At 39.9% G+C, this 18,879-nt stretch overlaps 1 protein-coding gene across 3 annotated transcripts in view; it reads right to left on the reverse strand.

Annotated features, from left to right (window-relative positions):
- The window catches only part of ATXN1 (ataxin 1), a 258,971-nt gene extending 241,975 nt beyond the window's left edge, over positions 1-16,996 (reverse strand). For all 3 annotated transcript variants that reach the window (XM_079301679.1, XM_079301676.1, XM_079301677.1), the window contains exon 1: positions 16,907-16,996. The gene's annotated coding sequence lies outside the window, so the exon portion shown is untranslated. The remainder of the gene's footprint in view (positions 1-16,906) is intronic.
- Between the last annotated feature and the right edge of the window lie 1,883 nt (positions 16,997-18,879).

Genomic DNA, 18,879 nt, shown 5'->3' on the forward strand with positions numbered 1-18,879 from the left:
TCCTGAATCACAGAGAAATAACTTTAGTGGTTGTTCTGCTCTTCCATCCCAGTGCTTCCAGCTAGCACCTACTGATGGAGATTACCAAGATCCCAGCCTATTCTCCAGCAGGGCCCCATGCTGCATAGGGAAAACCCAACAACTCCCTAAGGTGAAGCTTAAGAAAGCTAGAACAGGACAGGAATGGGCACTGGAATGATTCACAAGAGAGAAAGATCCTGAAGGAAGGATGCTGAAGGAAAAGATGAGTAACAGAAATAGCTTGCTTGCTTGCTTCATCTTCCAAAGAAGCAAGGAGGAGGACAAGGGATGCTGAAATGAGAACACTATTTCTTTTTTCCTCCCGTGACTATCAGGAAGTTGACAGGAAAAAAAGAACTGTTCTGGATCAACAGCTAAAAATGAGAGCTTCCCACTGAACAAATACTCACTAGCCATAAAGGAGGAACTGCACCTCCAAGCAGGCTCCTGCAGTAACTTCTTTGCAGAAATCCTTCAAATCCCAAGTGCTGGTTCCTCCAGTGTGTTTACTCACATCGGACTCATTGTTATGTTTCTCGAGAACATTTTTTTAATATAAAATTCTACCAATTCTCTTTTCTTCAGTGAAATGGTGAACATCAGCCTAGTGATAACTTCTAATTTTACCATGTTACATTTTTCAAGAGAGTAAATAATAATAAAATACTTACTTGGATGTATTGTTATATTTTTGTTATCATAACCTGAATACTATATGTTTTATTAATTCAGGGTACCCTTCTTATCCATGTGGTAAAGCCAACAGGAAAGGCATATCTCTGCTAATATCTCATCAGTAGTCAGAGGGACTCACACAATCACTAAAACTGAGACTTTTTTCAATGTAAATAGCACAATTTTTTTTTGGCAAGCCATTTGATTTGGCTTAAGCCACATAATGCAGAGTTTTGTCCATCTGTCCTACTTAATTATAATGATTGCAGAACCTAAATTTGCTTCCAACATCCTTAATTAATATTATACTACAAACTGGGTGGGTAAGGGGAGGAACTCCTCTGTCTCTGATTCCTAAAAACTCTCAATCAAACCAAAACAAGGTCTGGAAGATTTTACATTGTTTTTTCAGTGTCACTGCTAGAGACTTAACCACAGAATGTGCCCTGTGGTCTTTGATAATTTCATATAATAAGCAAACATTGTTGACAAGCATTTTGGTAAAACATCTGAATTTGCATTTTTTCTCAGTGCCAATGTACAGAAGATTTGTTCCACAAAGGAAAATTTACATCACAGGATATTTATGCCCTGCATGCTCTGTGTAAATACCAAATTTTGACTGAAGTGCAATAAATATCTGATTTCAGCTCTACATAGTATCATTTTAGATAGATTACATTTGGGTAATTCCAATTGCTCTATCAAATAGCAGCAGGGGGAGAAAAGCCATCTAGTGGACAAAAATGTAATTATATACCAGAAAATATTTTCAGGCACAAAGCTTTTCCTGGGGAACTCTTTTTAAATTTTGTTATTCATCTGCAGTATTGCTCATCTAGGAATACTCTAGAAGACTCTGGGAAATCAGGGTTTGGAGGGCAACAGCATAGTCTTAGCCCAGGTTTTTGGCAGATTTTTGACTAGCAATTTCATCAAACATAGAAGCTTTGTCCCTCCTATCCCTCGCAGAGAATTAATCAGCGTATTTCTTACAACGCTGAGAGGGTCATCAGTCAGCTGAATATCTTATCACTAGATTCAACACTATGTGCCAAGCAGACTGGCATTGCCACAGGGTTTAAATAACTGAGCTAATATTTAAACTTTTGTCCCCTCTGATCCCTGAAAAATAATGAGAAGAGACTTTGTGACTTTGTAAACAGATGAGCCAAAGGGCACCCAGAACAGCCTTTTACTAAAATTATCTGTGAGATTCTCTGGGACACAAGATCAGGGAGGGCTGGGGAGCATGAGGCAGAGCAGCTGAACCACCCCCCTCACAAACTTGCACGTGCAACTCATTCAGCATCTGACTTAAAAAGCAGGGAGAAGGGAACAAAAACTTGCATCCCAATATTATTTACAACACTCTCAGGCCTTTGCTGAAATGCAGACTACTATGGTTGTAGTGGCCTGTGCCAGGAGCTGAGTAGCTGAACGTATACCAAACAGACAGGCTGAGCTCTGCACTGCTCTCATTTTGCCATTTATGCTAGGGAGAACAAGGCAGTAAACACAGCAGCCTTTTTTTGTGCAACATTCTCACAGTCCTGGCCCCCAAATTCATCCTCTTTTGTAACAAAATTCAGAGCATTTAGTTAAGCACTTTCAGCTAATCTTACAGAGTAGATAACGATCGGTCATGCTCAGGCAAGCCAAAGCACTGAAGCCAAAGTATAATTTCTGTGGGATTACAACAACGCAAACCACCATCATCAGAGACTATACTGTGATGATGCAATGAAACATCTGTAACTCCTGCTGCTCCCAGCAATATATTGAAGTGGGATTAATGACCTGCCACTCAGTAACTGCTCTGCTGCTGGAACAATACGGTTTTTTTCCCTCTCCTGTACCCCTTTCGTGTGAAATAATAGGTAACACCAGGTATTTTGTGCTCCCAGTAACAAAACAAAACAAAACAAAATCACAAAAATCTCTGAATCAATCTTTTGAAACAGGTGGTTTCAGGAGCATCCCATGCAATGATTTCCACCTGAGACATCTTTGCAGGGGCATGAATTTGTCCAGCTTTTCCAACTGACCCTGCATACACATGCTTAGACATATCACATAAGCAGCAGGCATCTCCTTACACCACTGCTCTGTTTGCCTCAGCATGAGGACTATTTAAAGCATTACTTCTGATAGAGGCATTTGCTGTGCTCAGAAACCCTTGTGTTGCTGGGTTGAAACAAGAGAAACGAAGTTTCTGAGCTATCTTGCACAGATCTTCTCTGCAGTCTCTTATTCATCTCTCTCCTAATGAATCACAGCCTTTTCTCTCCCTTTTCATAATAACCAAATAAGGATTTCAGGGTTTGGCCCATTCACTACATTCTGTGTTTTAATACAGACAAGAATGGAATATAAAATACTGCCAATAGTTTAGCAGCAGGGGCAACCTTTTTGCTATTTTCATGTCTACAGTTCCTGATTCAACAATGCCGACTTACTGCTCCGCACGACCGCAAGGCTGGGAATTCATAAACAATAACAATAATCACTGTCCAACAAGGCCTCATCCCAGCCATGCATAACTGCAGGACTGGCACAGAGCAGAAAAATGCTGCTTTGTGCCTTTACAAAGCTTGCAATATAAACTTTGCACTGTCAGTTTAAAACTTTGGCATCTGTGTCTGCAAATGGGGAGGAACCCATTTTCAGATACTTGTGAAATATAAACTTCAGCTGTTGCCAAGCTCAGAGATAGATTTGCTCCTTTTTATTTTTAAAAGTTTCCTGAAGATGTGAAGAAACCCACAAAGACATTTTAGAGACGTGTAGCTATGAAAAATGTACATGCTTCTGGGGTTTTTTTTAAGGAGCATTCTCAATCATTGTAATTATTCCTTGAGAATGCTTTTTAAAAAAGCAGAACCACGGCTATTTTTCACAGCAACAAACCCCTAAAACAGCTCTAGAGCTTTCTGTGGAATTTAACAAAAAAAAATTGCCTTTCAGCTAAGAACAGTAAAAATAGATCAAAAACCAATTAGCTGGCCCACATGGCAGAAGACAGGTGTGCTTTGGATGTGGTATTTATACAGAATCAGGATAAGCATTTTTATACTTTTACACAGATTCCTGAAGACTGTAAATATCCAAAATCTCTTCTTGCCAATGCCCATCCCAACCATTTAAAATACTGGCCACTCAGAATAACCTTAGGATGCAGCCTAAAACATTTCATCTTGCCTCCTACGAGATTATAAAAGTGAATTAACATGAAAAGCAGCAGACTGATGAGTGAATTATGGTAATAATGAACCTTCAAAAGCAAAAACAAGTAAACTCCTTTGGAAACTGCAGCTGAAGAGAAGGCTGGGAACACCGAAACCAATTACGACTGCTTTAGTGTAACACCTGTTTAAATGAATGCCAAATCCAGCACAGAATTATTTACATTATGTTATTAACAAAGGGACATATGAGTAATGGGAAAATAGAAATGGTTTATGCAAAACAGGCTCTACTGAAACCATCTAAGAACTCCAGGTATTTGTGTCAGAAAGCAAGGCTGTGGTCAGACCTGTGGCACTGACTGCCCTTGAGCTCAGCGAGGAGGCTCCTGCTCCCTCTCTAGCTGCTGGTCACTGTCCCCAAGCTCCCTGATTGATGCTAGAACAAATAGCCACGTAATTGCCCCTTAATGCAATGCAGTCAATGATCTTCCCACTTTTCAATACTTTGAGGTTATTTTCTAAAACTATATTGTTCGAGCAGAGGCAGATTTAGGGACAAGAAGCCATGCCAGGAAATCGAAGAGGGATAGTCTTCTGCAAATACTTGGCAGGTGACAAGCAAATCGGAAGAGGCTGAGAGCATCTATTTGTTCCCCAGACCATAGTCTTACTATAAAAGAAGATCAGGTACACACAACCCCCTCCCCTCCTTCCAATTTCTGAGGATTCACATACCTACATACAAGATGGTTCCCCACTGTGTAAGACATTTCATGTATTAAAGAACATGATGGATAAGAAAAAACATATTTCTAAAGAAACCAAATGCAAGGTTGGGAGCTGGAAGTGACTGAAGAAGCCTGGCAAGCCTGCCCAGGGAGAGGGATAATCATGAAGTCCATGTTGCATCTCCCTCTCCACAGCATTTCTTCTTCCATATCCTGCCTTCCTCCTACCTTTAAGATCTTGTTCAATTCCTGATGGTTTGGGCAGGTGATCATTGATTGACCACTTGTAGGAGCAGGTTCCCAAACCCACCCAAGCTGCCCTCCTCACTAATCTCATCCTCTCACTGAAAAATGCCAAGCCATCTCAGGTAGATGGCTATGGTCAGGCTTCCCCAACACTGGCTTGAAGCTAAAATCCCTTTCTTTCAATTCATTCTTTTATCATGGATCTACTTTAACTAGTTCAGAAATGGTTCCTCAAGCCAGTGGAAAAATCAAGCTGTCTCTTTTACTTCCAGCAAGCACATTTGATGGTTTTGACATGGTGAAAACTATTGTCCATTCTTGTCACAGCCAGGACACATATAACTCACTTTGATTGTTTAACTCAGCAATATGACAGAAAAAGACATCTCTCTCTTTTATACCAAAGAAACCTTACAAAAGGGCTTATTCTATACAAAGAAGATGGTACATTAAAATCAGTGACACAATTTTGCACAATTCAAGTTTTACTAGAGCAGTAAAATAAAGTGGCCCTTTTTCATTGCCATACCTAACACAAGCACTACACAGACAAGAAAACAGGGCTTTTGCAACGAACTGGACAGCCTGCTGCACCCCAGCAAAGCTTTGGGGAAATTAAGAATGGAAATAAACATTGTATAACAAGCTGCACAGCACAGAACAAAAAAAAGGCAGAACTCAATGTTATATTCAATGCACATCTCAAAGCGCTTTGCCAGATCCTTGCTGTCTCCTGAAGAAATGCTCATTCCAAGAATGGTTGAACACCACAGAGTGACCATGGGCTCCGACAGAAGTCTGTGAATCTGTTTCCAAGAAGCTCCCAACTGTGCTTCAAAAGCCAAGATGACTGCCATTTAAGGTTCTCCAGGGCTGAAAGAGCTTACACATAAGATTTTCCTCTCACAACCAGAACACCAGGACCCAGAAAGAGTTCCAGCTGATTTTCCAAGCAGTGACTGACTGACTTTCTCAAATACAGCTGCTTTCTTCATTAGGAGACTAAAAATAGCTCTGCTTCTAGCAGGCTGACTTCCTTTTAAGCCTTTTGCCATATCCATGTGTGTATTTCATTCAGTTTCTGAATGTCTGTGCCACTGTAATTCTATTTCAGCCTTTAAGTACATTCAAGAAATTTTTCATTTCCCTCTCCCATATTCACTCCAGATGTCCTGAACTGTCCAAAACTGTTTCACGTTAGTAGAATTTGTAGGGTTATTCTGGCATTCACATCTGCTTCAGTATTTTCAGGAAAGATCAACTTTCTTCCCCAACCATTAAAGAATATGGACAACGAGTTTATGGTTTTAAAACATCCATTATTAACGGTAGATGTTTTGCCTGTACCTTGTGTAGTAAGAATAACTGAATACTGCCATATCAGGTTTTCACTTTTTTCTCTTGGAGTGATGCTGGAGTGAGAAACCAAAGGAAGCAGATGATATCTCATGTCTTAGAGAACATATCACAACAGCAGTAAACACTCCATGAGGCTGCATCAGCATGCAAGAACCTCACTGTGAAAAGCCATAGCAGACATGAGGTGGTGGAGACTGGGGAGCACACTCTGCAGTGCTCCTTTCAATCCCAATCACCTTGTTTTCCAGATCAAGGGAAACGGGGCACTGTCACTCTCTTCTAGCTCACATGGTGGGCATGAAAATCAAAGTGCAAGAGGGACTGTAGGAAGGGAGGAACCAGGGCAGGGATATACCTACCCCCTGACTCCTCCTAATGTGACATTAGCATATGCTTGGATCCATATAGCTCCAGAGGGTTCAAGATAACCTGGCCAGTGAAAATCTGTGGCATATTCAGTCTTAAGTGAAAATGTCCCGTGTTGGACAAATGGTGTATCAAAAATGTTACTGACACACCCACCAGAGCTAGACAGCATCGGCTGCATCTGCTTCTACCCCAGAAGATTTGAACTTTTCACGGCAATTCTCTGTAATTCTCTGCATCACTTGACAACAAGCAGTAAACTTTGTCATGATGGGAATACTGTTTCAAGCAAATGAAACAAGCTTAGTTTAACTCCTAAAATTCTAAGCTGAGGTATATTTGTATTTCCAAAGATTTGGTAATAAATACGATGCGTTTCACTGAATCTGTCCAGGATGAAACTGGGAAGCAATAGAGATTCCTAGCACTCAGGATATTTCTAGATAAAAAGTATTTGCATAAGCATTATGAAACTTTGGTAACATTTCTGCCCATCCTTAATCTTGTTGCAAGTGTAGGTGTGTTATCTAATAAACTTAAATATGTACAACCTTTCTAATACAGGTAAGCTGCTTGCAAAATTTTTATTCCAGGAAAGATAATTAAAAGAAAACTCTAGGTCCTTTTTTTTTTTAAATCTGAAGTTTCAGTCATGTGAATTGCTAACTGTGTCTGAGAATGCAAAGGTATCCACAAACCTTTTTAATGCTACTTTTTTCTAAAATAGTTGAGGCGGTTTGTAAACTCTTGAGTCAAAAGTTGTCCTAGGAATGGTATTGCTTTTGAGTTTTTGAAGAAGAAAAAGAGAAGGGAAATGTACTGATATCTGGGCAGCATTATTTAAAATAAAATACAAAAAATGGTGTATCTCCTTCCTCAAATATATACTAGATAGTCCCTTCAGGGTAGTCTTAGCAATTTTCCATGATGCTAAAAATGGAGGTTTCAGCTCTCCTTTTGGCCTAAGTGCCTCTCCTTTCTGACAAGAATGCTAAAGCAAGTAGAAGCCAATTAATCCAGCCATGTTTTGCTACGAACAATTTTGCTGCACTCCTATGATAACCCCAACCAGGAGCAAAATTTGGCTTACTCTCTCTTCCCCCTCCAAATGCCTCATTCTGACCATACGACTGTTCCATTTTCTGGTTAAACATTACATGGAGTGTGTTCATTTCTGCTTCAGCTAATTTAGCTATGCTAAATGCAAATGCTTCCTGTACTTATGAATACAATCTGTTCATAGTGAATAGTTTTGAAGATTTGGATGAGTTAAAACAGCAACAGTATCCATGTGGGACCAATCTTCCCTGGACAAGTCTTATGCTTTGATTCATAAATTCTTTCCATAGGAAATATTTGTGGAAAATCTCCAATGCATCCAGAAACGCACAACCAAGTTGCTTGACTTATTATGGGTTCTTAATACTTATTGCTTCTCCCTTTATTTCTCACTCTTATAACAACATTGGCTCTTGAGTTCACGTGAGACTCCTTTTATGCTTATTTTCCATTACTACTGAATGTGTATTTAATAACTGCAAAAACATCTGTCATTAGTATTTTCCCATGAATTTATCAAAAAGCAACTTCCAATTCTGAAATAATCTGATTTCTGCATCTGATGGGTGTGCTAAGGCACCTCCTCACCTGCTGTTACCATTGTGCATGTTTGACTTACAGTGTGGAATTAAGACCCAGTTTCTATATTATGAAAAAAAAGCATATAATTCTCTGGTTTACAGTACAAAATTTAAGGAACTCTTGAAAAAACACTCATCTTTGTGAGATGTATGGATGACAGTGGTGGAAGCAAAATGGAAAACCTGCAAGTGAATTTCTAAGGCCTGTGGCATTTACAGTCAACAAAAGATGAAGCAGAAAAGTAAAGAGGGAGCTGCTAGGATGTCAGAATGTGCCCAGTTTGTCACAGATATCAGAAGGATTTTTTTTCCTCTTCAGCAGTCCATTTTGGAAGTGAGAGACCTGTACTCAATTGCCTGGAGTCCAGAGCTTGAACATACTTGAGTAGTCCTCTTCTCATCTCTGGCAATTTGTCATGGATCTCTGCCAGAGGAGTTTAGCTCTTCACACCAGATTTTGCAGACTCCTCAGGAAGTCCCTGTCCATCCAACAATTGGTGTAGCAGTACCAAGTGTTGTCTTAACATGAGAAGGAGTTTTCCTGTAGTTGAGTCTATTTTTATCAATTCTATGGTCCCATCAATGGAGTCCAACTCTTTCCTAAATTAAAATTTATATTAATTATAAGAATTTTAGGCAAAACTTGGCAAACTGCAGCTAGCCAAGAAGTCAGAAGAAGAAACTAAAACTTCTGGTCCACATGGGTCCAGGAATAAATTTTTAGGTCCTGACTACTTTTTAGTCAAAGAAAAGAGCAAAAATTTAAGACCATTTCACAAAGCACTTGTCTTCTCATGTTTGCATTTGACAGACTTCAACTGACTCAGTTTTTCCTCTCTTTTTTTGTTTTCTGTCTTCTTTGAATGGCGTCTCTTCTTCATGATGACAATGCTCAACACTCAAGCAGGTTCAGGGGTATAAGTAAATGTTGAAGGTCTCATTTCTGAGCAGCATTTCTCTCTTTCCTTGTGTAATTCTTGACTGGCCATTCCACTCCAGGTTAGACCAATAACTGCAAACACCATCGTATTTCTCACCTCCCAGACCAAGACAAGACCATAGCTCAGTCTTCCTCTCAGCAGGAATGCTGCTGCAGCAGAATTCTTTGGGTAAATGTTCTGTGGCTTTCTTTTAAAAAACAAATTAGTCATATGTAAAATATGTCTAGAGTGGAGAAAAGCCAAATGTAGAAGTCCTTTTACAGACCTAGTTATGCCATCTGAAGATGATGATCTTTCCAGCTGCCTCTCACCCTTGCCAGAGGTTACAGCAAGCTGACCTGCTAAGGAGTGAGTGTGCTTCAGGCAAAATGAATGAAGTTGGCTGAAAATATTTAAATATTTAGTCTTTGTTCACTCACAGTTTTTTTTCTGTTGTGAACAGGTTTAAGTGGTTCCCATGATGCCGAGATACCAGTCCAAGCTACTAGTAATTTGCTACTAGTAACTCTAGTTTAGGTAATAAGTCACCAGTATGGAGAGGGATATTTGCAGTAACCTTTTCAGCAGGCAGTATGCAAGACAGAATGTATTTCACAGTTCTGCACTAAGATAAATATTCCCTATCACCAGTATTGCTCTTTCCATTCCCTCACTAGATTGTCCTAACAGTTTAAGCAACTTTATCATCATATTTGCAGGCCTGGACTTCCTAAGAGACCTACACCACCCCAAAATCTGCTTGAGAGACAACACAGCAGGACAATAAGAAATCCAGGAGGTTCCTAGAGAGCATGAATGACAAGAGCCAATTACAAGAAATTTTCTGCTATTCATGCCCACCAACAGGGAGACACTACTTGGGAATGTGAAGATAAAGGTCAAGCCTGGCCTTGGCTGAAGAGATTATGAGTTGGGAGAGTTCAGGATCCTGAGGGCAGAGAGAAGGATGAAAATCAAGCTCAAAGCCCTGAACACTTCAAGAGAGCAGACTTTGGCCTCTTTGAAAATCTGCTTGGAAGAATCCCATGAGATAAGGCACTGGAGGGAAGAGAGGCCTAAGAAAGCTGGATAATATTAAAGGGATCATCTATCTCTTCCATGATCAAAAGAGGTCCATCCCAACAATTTCAAAAAATGTCAGGAGGTTGGCATGGACAGAAGAATAGCTGCTGGACCAACTCAAGCACAAAAATGAAGCATACAGAGGGTGGAGGATAACCTGTGAGGAATATGGAGACAGTGTCTGAGCACCCAGGAACAAAGTTAGTTACACTAAAGCCGAAATGTAACTGAATCTAGTGAAGGATATCAAAGACCACAAGAAGGGCTTCTCTAAGTACATGTGTGACAAAAGGAAGGCTAGGGAAAATGGAAGCTTATAATTCAGCAAGACTGGGGACCTGGTGACACAGGATATGGAAAAGGCTAAAGTACTGAACACTGCCTTCATCTCACACTGCCTTCATGAATCCCAGAACCTAGAGACTGTGGAGAAAGGCTGGAACAAGTGAAATATACTCTTAGCAGAGAAGAATCAGGTCAGGGAATACTTAAGCAAACTGGACATATAAACAGTTCCACTGACTCTCAATAGATCCTAAATAGTTTAGCACAGAACAAGTAGCTTGAATTTCAAGGGCAAAGGAAACTGTTAAGAAATGTCAAAGTTTACCTTCCATTAAGCTTGCCAGTTTGTAAACATGAAAGAGAACACACATGGCATTTGACTGTGCCCTGATATTTGATGACCAGTCCAAGTAAAAAGCAGGTATGACAAGTGTTCTCATTTAAGTTGCAATCATTACCTCATGCTTTATCCCTTCTGTTGATAGCAACCTTGTCTCACAGCCAAACAACAACAACCAGCATAAGTATAAACAAAATCGATCATTCTCCTTCTTATAGTACAAAAACACACATAATAAAGCCCATCAATTCCCACAGAGATACACTTTAAAACAGTTAAGTTGCCACTACAAAAGAGACATAAAACAAAAATAGGCTAATAGCATCTAAAGGTATTCTGTTGAGATGTTGGAAGCTGTAAATGGGTTAGTTTGGCTTTCTGAGTTACAGTTTGCAGACACATTTCTACAAGATTATCATTATGATTTACTGTTGTGTATGTTTAATGGATTTTCCTCCTCTCTGGTACTGCAGGTTCCTAGTCTGGAGATTGTTTCTTGCCAGATCTAATCAGCTAATACTATGTTTTACAATATTTACTTGTTAGCTACTGAATTTTGGATTCTCAGGCCAAGGAATGAAGGAGTGAGTGCTACACATTTGATTATGTAAAAACTGTCTCTGTTTGTGCTATAGATATATTTGCCTTATGAAAGTCAAGAGGCTTACACTTCTCCTGCATCTCAGATAAATATTTTATATCCTTATTTAGATGCAATTTAAAGTATAGCTGACTGTGTTAACTTTACATACTACTTTCTTAGTAGCTCTCACACAGCTTCTAGACCAACTCAAGTAGCCTGTAGCCACTTCAGAGTCCTATCTTAAAACCCTCTTTCATATAAAAACCCTCTTTCAAATAAACATTATTGAATGCTAATGCATGTGAATTCTTCCTCACCCACTGACTACCTTAATTGAGAGGGACGTTATGAAAAAAATATGAAACACCACCTTTGAATAGCTTTGTTTTTATTTTTTACTTTATAGTTCTTTACCACTCCTGTCGAATATATGGCTATGGCCTTATAGGGTCTATAATAGTGATTAGCACCTTTCATTTTCATCAAACTGGATGCTCAGTGACACCAAGAAAGCGAATCAGTAAGGTATCTTTGCTATGGCTCAGCTTAGCCACTTCTAAAAGGAAGCTCTCAAAATGCAATCACTGACCTGAACTAAGATTTGGGATAGCACACAATGATGTACATCAGATGCAGTAATCTTCTGTGTAAGCTCCCTGCAGAGAGGTCACAAAATTACACTTAATTGGAGAAAGACAATTTGTATTGCACCATGAATTTAAATAAATAAAACCTACATCATCAAAAAAGCAGTTCAGTGACATCACCTCTGCTTAACAATGTCATTACTAAAGAAAATTAAGAAAGTCTGATTTGCAGTTTTATGAGGAGTATGAAAATCTATAAAATCAATAAATGGACCTTTTGTGTGGTACAAGGAAGGGATTGCTGGAAAAATTAGTGTGCAGGTAAGGGACGAAATTCTTGCCAGGAGTCAAACAGCTTTTAGCCTAGACTGCAGATGAGCAGCACAGTGATAGTTTGATGCAGTTTTACTGGAGTAACCAAAGACAGCACTGTGAAAATTATATCCATCTTAAGAGTCTCGGTTCCTCTCTTTGTACTGCTTGTCTCTCAAAAGCACGTATTAAAGTACCACAAAATGCAACACATGACACCGATCAGCTTCAAACATCTGTTGTGTAGCACATGGAATAGCACGCTACAGAATTTCTAAGGAAAGCTGCCTCGTAAATTCGCAGGAAAGCTTTACTGCCTCTCTTCTCTAGGGAATCCAATTAAAACCAAAATTTTTAAAATTAGGAAAAGTCTGTGTGGAAAGCAGGAAATGGCAGAACTTTGCACACACACGGGTACACAATTCCCTGCCCCATGCCCTCTTAATACAGGAGTATTGACATTCCACAGCAAACAGCAAAAGCAAGCAGCTGCCTTTCCCACTACCCCATCAATCACCCGCCAGAGCCTGACGAGGGTACTTCAAAGCCTGCCTCGCGAACACAGAACCCAGGAGGGCTTCCCAGCTCTTTGCCGTCCCCGCCATCGGCCAATGTCAGTGCATTCAGACGAAGCGTGGCCATGCACCACCTCCTACCACTCAGGCTCGCCCCCCCAGTCGCCATGGGAAGGCGATTCGGGCATGCGGTAGGAAGGGCTGGGAGCAGGGGTGCCGGGAGCCGGCTGAGCTGCGGCCGCCGGCGCTGGCAGCGAGCTGCAGCCCTACTACGGGTTTCACCAGTCAGGGGGTCAAGTTACAGCATGATTCGGATGTGTGGGGCAAAGCAGACCCAGAGCGTGTTGTAAGCCGGCTAGGACTGGAAAGGTGATCAGCCTTGTCACTGCTACAAATTGAAACCATGATGTAAGGGGAGCAGGGAGGGCTGCATTATTAATCAATGACAGGGTAGCATCTGCCGAGCAGACAAACCCTACCAGTCAAAGTCACGCTCTCTGCCGGCCTTATCGCTTGAGGTATGCCAGCCAGAGGGCATAATCCCTTCTGACATTGCTTCCCTGCTCAGATTTCCAGGGCAGGCCCTAAACACAAGCGAAACACATGCCAGCTGTGAGCAGCCAGTCGTTTTCAAAGGCGCTTGATAGAACATCTGCAAATCCCTTGCTCACGGAGGCGGCCGTGCCGAGGGCAGCGCAGCTGGGGCCGGGGTGACCGCGCGGCTCCCCGCAGCCAGCGCCGTGCAGCTCCTGCCTGTCACCCGCTGAAGCCACGCCCGTTTCTCTGGTGTCTCAACTGAACTTTTATACCCGTGCCATGTGTAATGCATAAATTTATTTCCTGATAAGCTTTTGATATTTATATAGCTGCCGACGAGAGAGGAGGGGGAAAAAAGAATCTATCAGAAATAGCTTTATAGATGAGTCGTCTCATTGTCTAACAAGCTTTTCATTGTTTTTAATTTTAATTTCTCTCCATGGTTCAGGGCACTTTGAAAAAACATAAAATGTATTCAGCAGTTTCCCACTCATAATTCAAGGAAGAGAGTCATGTATTATAATAGAGATAATTAGCTTTGACTGAAAATAATAAGCTTGGCACCAAATATCCCCCACTACTGCACAGAATAACCATTTATTGTCTTATATACTCTCCATCATGCCTAATTACTGCAACAGTAATTACTAACCTGTTGAAAGAACAAAAGAAAATGCAACTAGCTCTGCACTGAAATAAGGAGAACGTTGCTGATTCTAATACGAAGCTCTTGGATGCCCTCTCTTAGAACACACTCACTTACCATTTAGACCCTTTATCAACACATATGCCTGTAAGCTCCAGAAAAGAAAACACATCCACAAATAGTCTGATTATAGTTGTTACGTCCCACCCATTTAGGCCAAATGTCTCTTCCTTTGGACTGAAGGAATGGCACTGATGTTTGGATTTCCAGGAAGTCAAGAAGGCAGTGCCTGTCCCAGGCTGTGTGCTGCAACATTCAGACTTCCATACGTTGTACAGATTTGATTGCCTACTCTTCTGCCCCACAAACCTCTCCCTGGCTGTTATTCAGTCTTGTCTCAACAGATAGGCTGCCAATCATGCAAGAGAAAGAAAATTAACAAATGAAGCCCTTTATGTTCAAAGAATAATACGTGCTTAAAGGACTTTAAGTATAATTTTTATCTGCAGAAATCTGTGTTCATGACAGCATTTCTCCCTGGTTCCACTACATCCTAGTGTTGCTTCTGCTTAAATTCAGTCTCGGAGCTTCACCTGTGTCAGCTGAGTAAGCCTTAGAAAAAAGCAGCGAGCGGCAGTACCAGCCCCTTTTGCTGCTCAAGGTCATAAAAGAATTTGTATTTGGCAGAGCATGTACAGCTACCTGAGAAAGTAGAGGGAAGTGTCATTAGTGTCCTTATGTCCTGTTCCATTCAGGCCGCTGAACGGGACCTGTCCCTCCCCCTGTTTTTGCCAATGGGATTTGAAGAAAACTGGTGCTTTCCAGACACTGTCAGTACTTTTCAAAATCTGACTGCCACAGTTGTTATGCTCATTGAATCCAGGAACTGGAACAAAGCCACACAACATATGTGAGCATTCACAGCTAATCAACCCAGCTGAAATTTTAGATATTGAATATTCTCTGGGAAACTGTTCGCAATCAATCCACAAATGTAAACAACACAACCTCCCACCTCCATAAACCCCAACAAGCTATGAAGTAATTCATAGCATAAACATAACTGAAAAATACAACCTAGAAAACCTCAGAAACAGTAATGTGAAGCACTCAACAAGCATGATTTACACACATACTCAAATAATAAGACTGGTTTAAATCAGAAGCTGGGAGTTTTTTAGTTCTTGATTTTTTTTGCCTCCTGCATTTTGAAGCATTATAGTTTCAAAGTTTTTTCAGCAGAATCATGGAGACTAAAAATTACCTTTATCCCCTCCCCAAATTTTAACTAATTATTTTTTTTCCTTGGTCTCACAATCCCACATGGTACAAGCTTTAAGGAAAATGCAACAAAGACTCCAAGAGTCACAATAATTGTATTTTCTTCTTCCACTGGATATACACTGCTAGAAGGTATTCATATACTGGGAGGACATTCCCAAAATTATAAGAATACCAGCAAATGCAGAAGTCATAACACTTGATTATCCCACTGAGAGAGGGGCATGATGTATTTTTAAAATACAGGGAAGATTTCATAGTCTGATGGCTGTGTCATTAATGAATTTGGTATAGTAGAACAGGACAAAATCACCAATGTTTTTTATGGCCTTTCCTTGGCTACAAACACTACATTAATATACTTTTAACAAAAATACACACACTTTACCTTCCCCAAACCCCACTACCTAAATGTAATTTGACACCAAATTTTAAGATGTCCTTAGTGAATTTAAGAGATACTTATAGCAGGATTAGAGCATTGCAGCCACTTAAGTTGTAAATGAGAATTTAAAATATCACTAATATTTTCTTGATGAAACATCTGATCACTACCTAACAGCTAAAAGATGCCAAAAAAAAAAAAAAACCACAAAAACCCCACAAAAAACCATACAAACAAACAAAAAACAACAACAACAAAAACCCCCAACCTCCCCCCCCCAGACATTTACCAGTTAAAATAACACAAAATGAAGACAAGGCATCAAAAGGCAATGAAGTTCCATTTTGTCCCACATGAAAATGTTCAGTTAGGGACCCATTATGTATGTCATCGTAAATTTCCCCTACTAGCTGAAAAAAAAAAAAAAATAATAGCTTCAAGAGTTTTCCCACCTTCCTGACCAATTTAGTGTTTAACCATTTGACTGCATTTCTCAGTTATTTTCCAAGCTACCCTTCTCTGCAATGCACAATATATTGTCTAACAGGATCCAAAAAGAAAAGAAAAGAAAAGAAACAAAACAAAACAAACAAAAAAACCAAACCAAACAGCAAAACAATAAAACCCACCAAAGAATTGTAAGTTTTAGGCATTACTCCATCCAGAGAATGTTTCTATGGGCTTGCAAAGACAACATGTTTTTTGTATGTGTAGGATTCATATAGTGTAACTTGGTACTCTTCCGGAAACTTGCTTTCACACACTCCAACCTTGTTTGCTTTATCCTGCATGAGTCACAGTGAAAAAGCACACTTGGGAAAAATATCCAAAGAAAACATGAGCTGACTAGTTAGTTGGAAGTAGGACAGACCTATGCCAAAACCAGAGATTCAAACATATCCGAACTTTGGGAATACAAACTTCAACTTCATATGTATTCCCCATCTCTACAGTAGGTCTCAGAAGATTAATTTGTGTAATTAGTTCTACTTGTAATTATGCTGTTTGGTCACTAGTGCCTTTTGGCTGTTTGGATGCTCTCAGGAAAGGAAGTGATTTCTGGAAACAAAGAAAAATGGAGTATAATTCATTCTGTTTGGAATTGTTGCTTTCCTTACTAACAAATACTTCTTTAAGTACTTTGAAGAATCTCACCACCCTGATGCCCAGACACACTCAAAAGATGTCAGAAAAGTGATTGCGACCTACCTCTATGCACATATAAATCTGACTTTTCATTGAACAGAATCTGCAAGACTCAAGACGATCAACTTATAAAAAAATCTTCAGTTTTGCATGCATTCCGAACTTTTGGTCAAATCTAAAAGAGAGAGATACAAAACACAGATTTTGCTTTCAATGCAAGTGCTCTCTGCATCTGACAATCTTTTGCCTGAATTTTCTCTTCAAGACTCATACCAGTACCTCCATTAAAAATTTTACAGTAGCTCTTTTCAGAATAGGTGGGTTACCTGGTTATCTGATGGAAACACAGTTTTTTGCAATCATTCTATTTTAGAGCATGAGCCACATATACAGATTATGTTATAAACTTTTTCTTATACAGAAAGGACTGGTATATCTTTCCAGTCTGAGCAGATTTTTGACTTCATCACAAATTGTCCTTTCCCCTTTGGATGCCTTTATTAAGGATATAGGATTGGAAGAGAAACACATTACAAAGAAGTTCCCCAAGTTAAAAATGCCTATACAGCTAATTCAACAGGACATACAGACCTGGGAATCAATAATAATGCACGCATTCTTAGAGGTAGAAATGAAAGTTCTAACATTCTAAGCTAATACAGATCCTTTTTCAGCAAACTTTTTTATCTAGGCTCTTTATTTATTTTAGAATGTCTAACATTTCACCCTCTTTTGGCTTTACAACATACTCCACATGAATAATGTAAGGACTGGACATGTCTCCAGCATTTTATGTGCATTCTTTTACAAAAACTTTACATGTGGTCAGACGTATTGTAAAACTCCCAAACAAAGCCATCAGCTGGTCTGGAACTTAGTCATAATAAAAAAATAACTAAGTGAATTAATATTTACCTCTGTGAGATTCTCTGGCATGTACAAGTAGTGCTCTACAGTCTTTCTCTATCAGGTAGATCCTCTCACTATGTGTAATTTGGCTTTGACAAAGCTTGGGTGCTGTTTGACTATCTGATCTATATTGACTCACTGTCTTACTCTGTTGTAGGAAAGGTCAAACATCAGTGTCCTTGGTCAGGTATTCACACTGCATCTTTCTTGACTGAATGCTGCAGCCTGACCAATGCCTTTTGCTCTAAGTGCTGGCCAAAATTTTAAGCCAAAACCTGAACAGTAATTGATCAGTAAGTCACAGAACAATGCCATCCTATCAGTTTCTCCAAACAGCAGCATACGTTTCTTCCATTCTGCTTTGCTCTTTTAACCGCAAAGTATTGAATTTTTTGCTGGAAACACCAAAGGAGAAACAATTGTTGCTAGAAATACTCAGCCCACATATTTACTGGATTATGAAAACCCTACCTCTGCTGTAATCTACATAGGACTCACAGGCTCCTTCTTCCTCCTAGTACTGCAATCATCTCATCCTACGTCCTTTTGCAGTCTCTTTTCACCAGATAGATCTACTTAGCCAGAATCTTGAAAATCACTGCCTGCTCCTTGGCACCAAAAGCAACTCCCACACAGAACGCCCCAGAGCTTAGCATCAAGAGTATATAGATATCACAAGGCCTTTACATTTCCCTGCTCTAAACAATACTACCGTGGTCTGACACAAGGACAAGGGTTTTCATTGTCCACTCTGAAGAACATTTAATGCTATCTCTTCCTCCTCCAAATGAGAAATCATGTGTTGCTTGATGTCTGACTGGTCATGCCCTAAAGCAAACACATCTTCCTTGATTAATGTGCCTGTATCAGCCAAGAAAGCCTGGCTCCTTTCACTGGCACTTTTTGACTTCCAAGAGTCCCGAATTAATCATCTCTCTTACTTTACATCGTATGGTTCTGCAGCTCCTTCAACTTTAGCTGTCAGTTGAGACATAAGGTCAGCTCTGCACAAAATGACCAAAAGTCCTGTGTCCATCAAGTTCACTGACAGACTTTAAAAACTCATATATCTGGATCCTTTTCTGTTACCAACTAAATTTTTCATTAATGGGTTTGCCTCACTCCAA

Source organism: Erithacus rubecula, assembly GCF_903797595.1.
Source record: "Erithacus rubecula genome assembly, chromosome: 3".
NCBI classification, from domain to species: Eukaryota; Metazoa; Chordata; class Aves; order Passeriformes; family Muscicapidae; genus Erithacus; species Erithacus rubecula.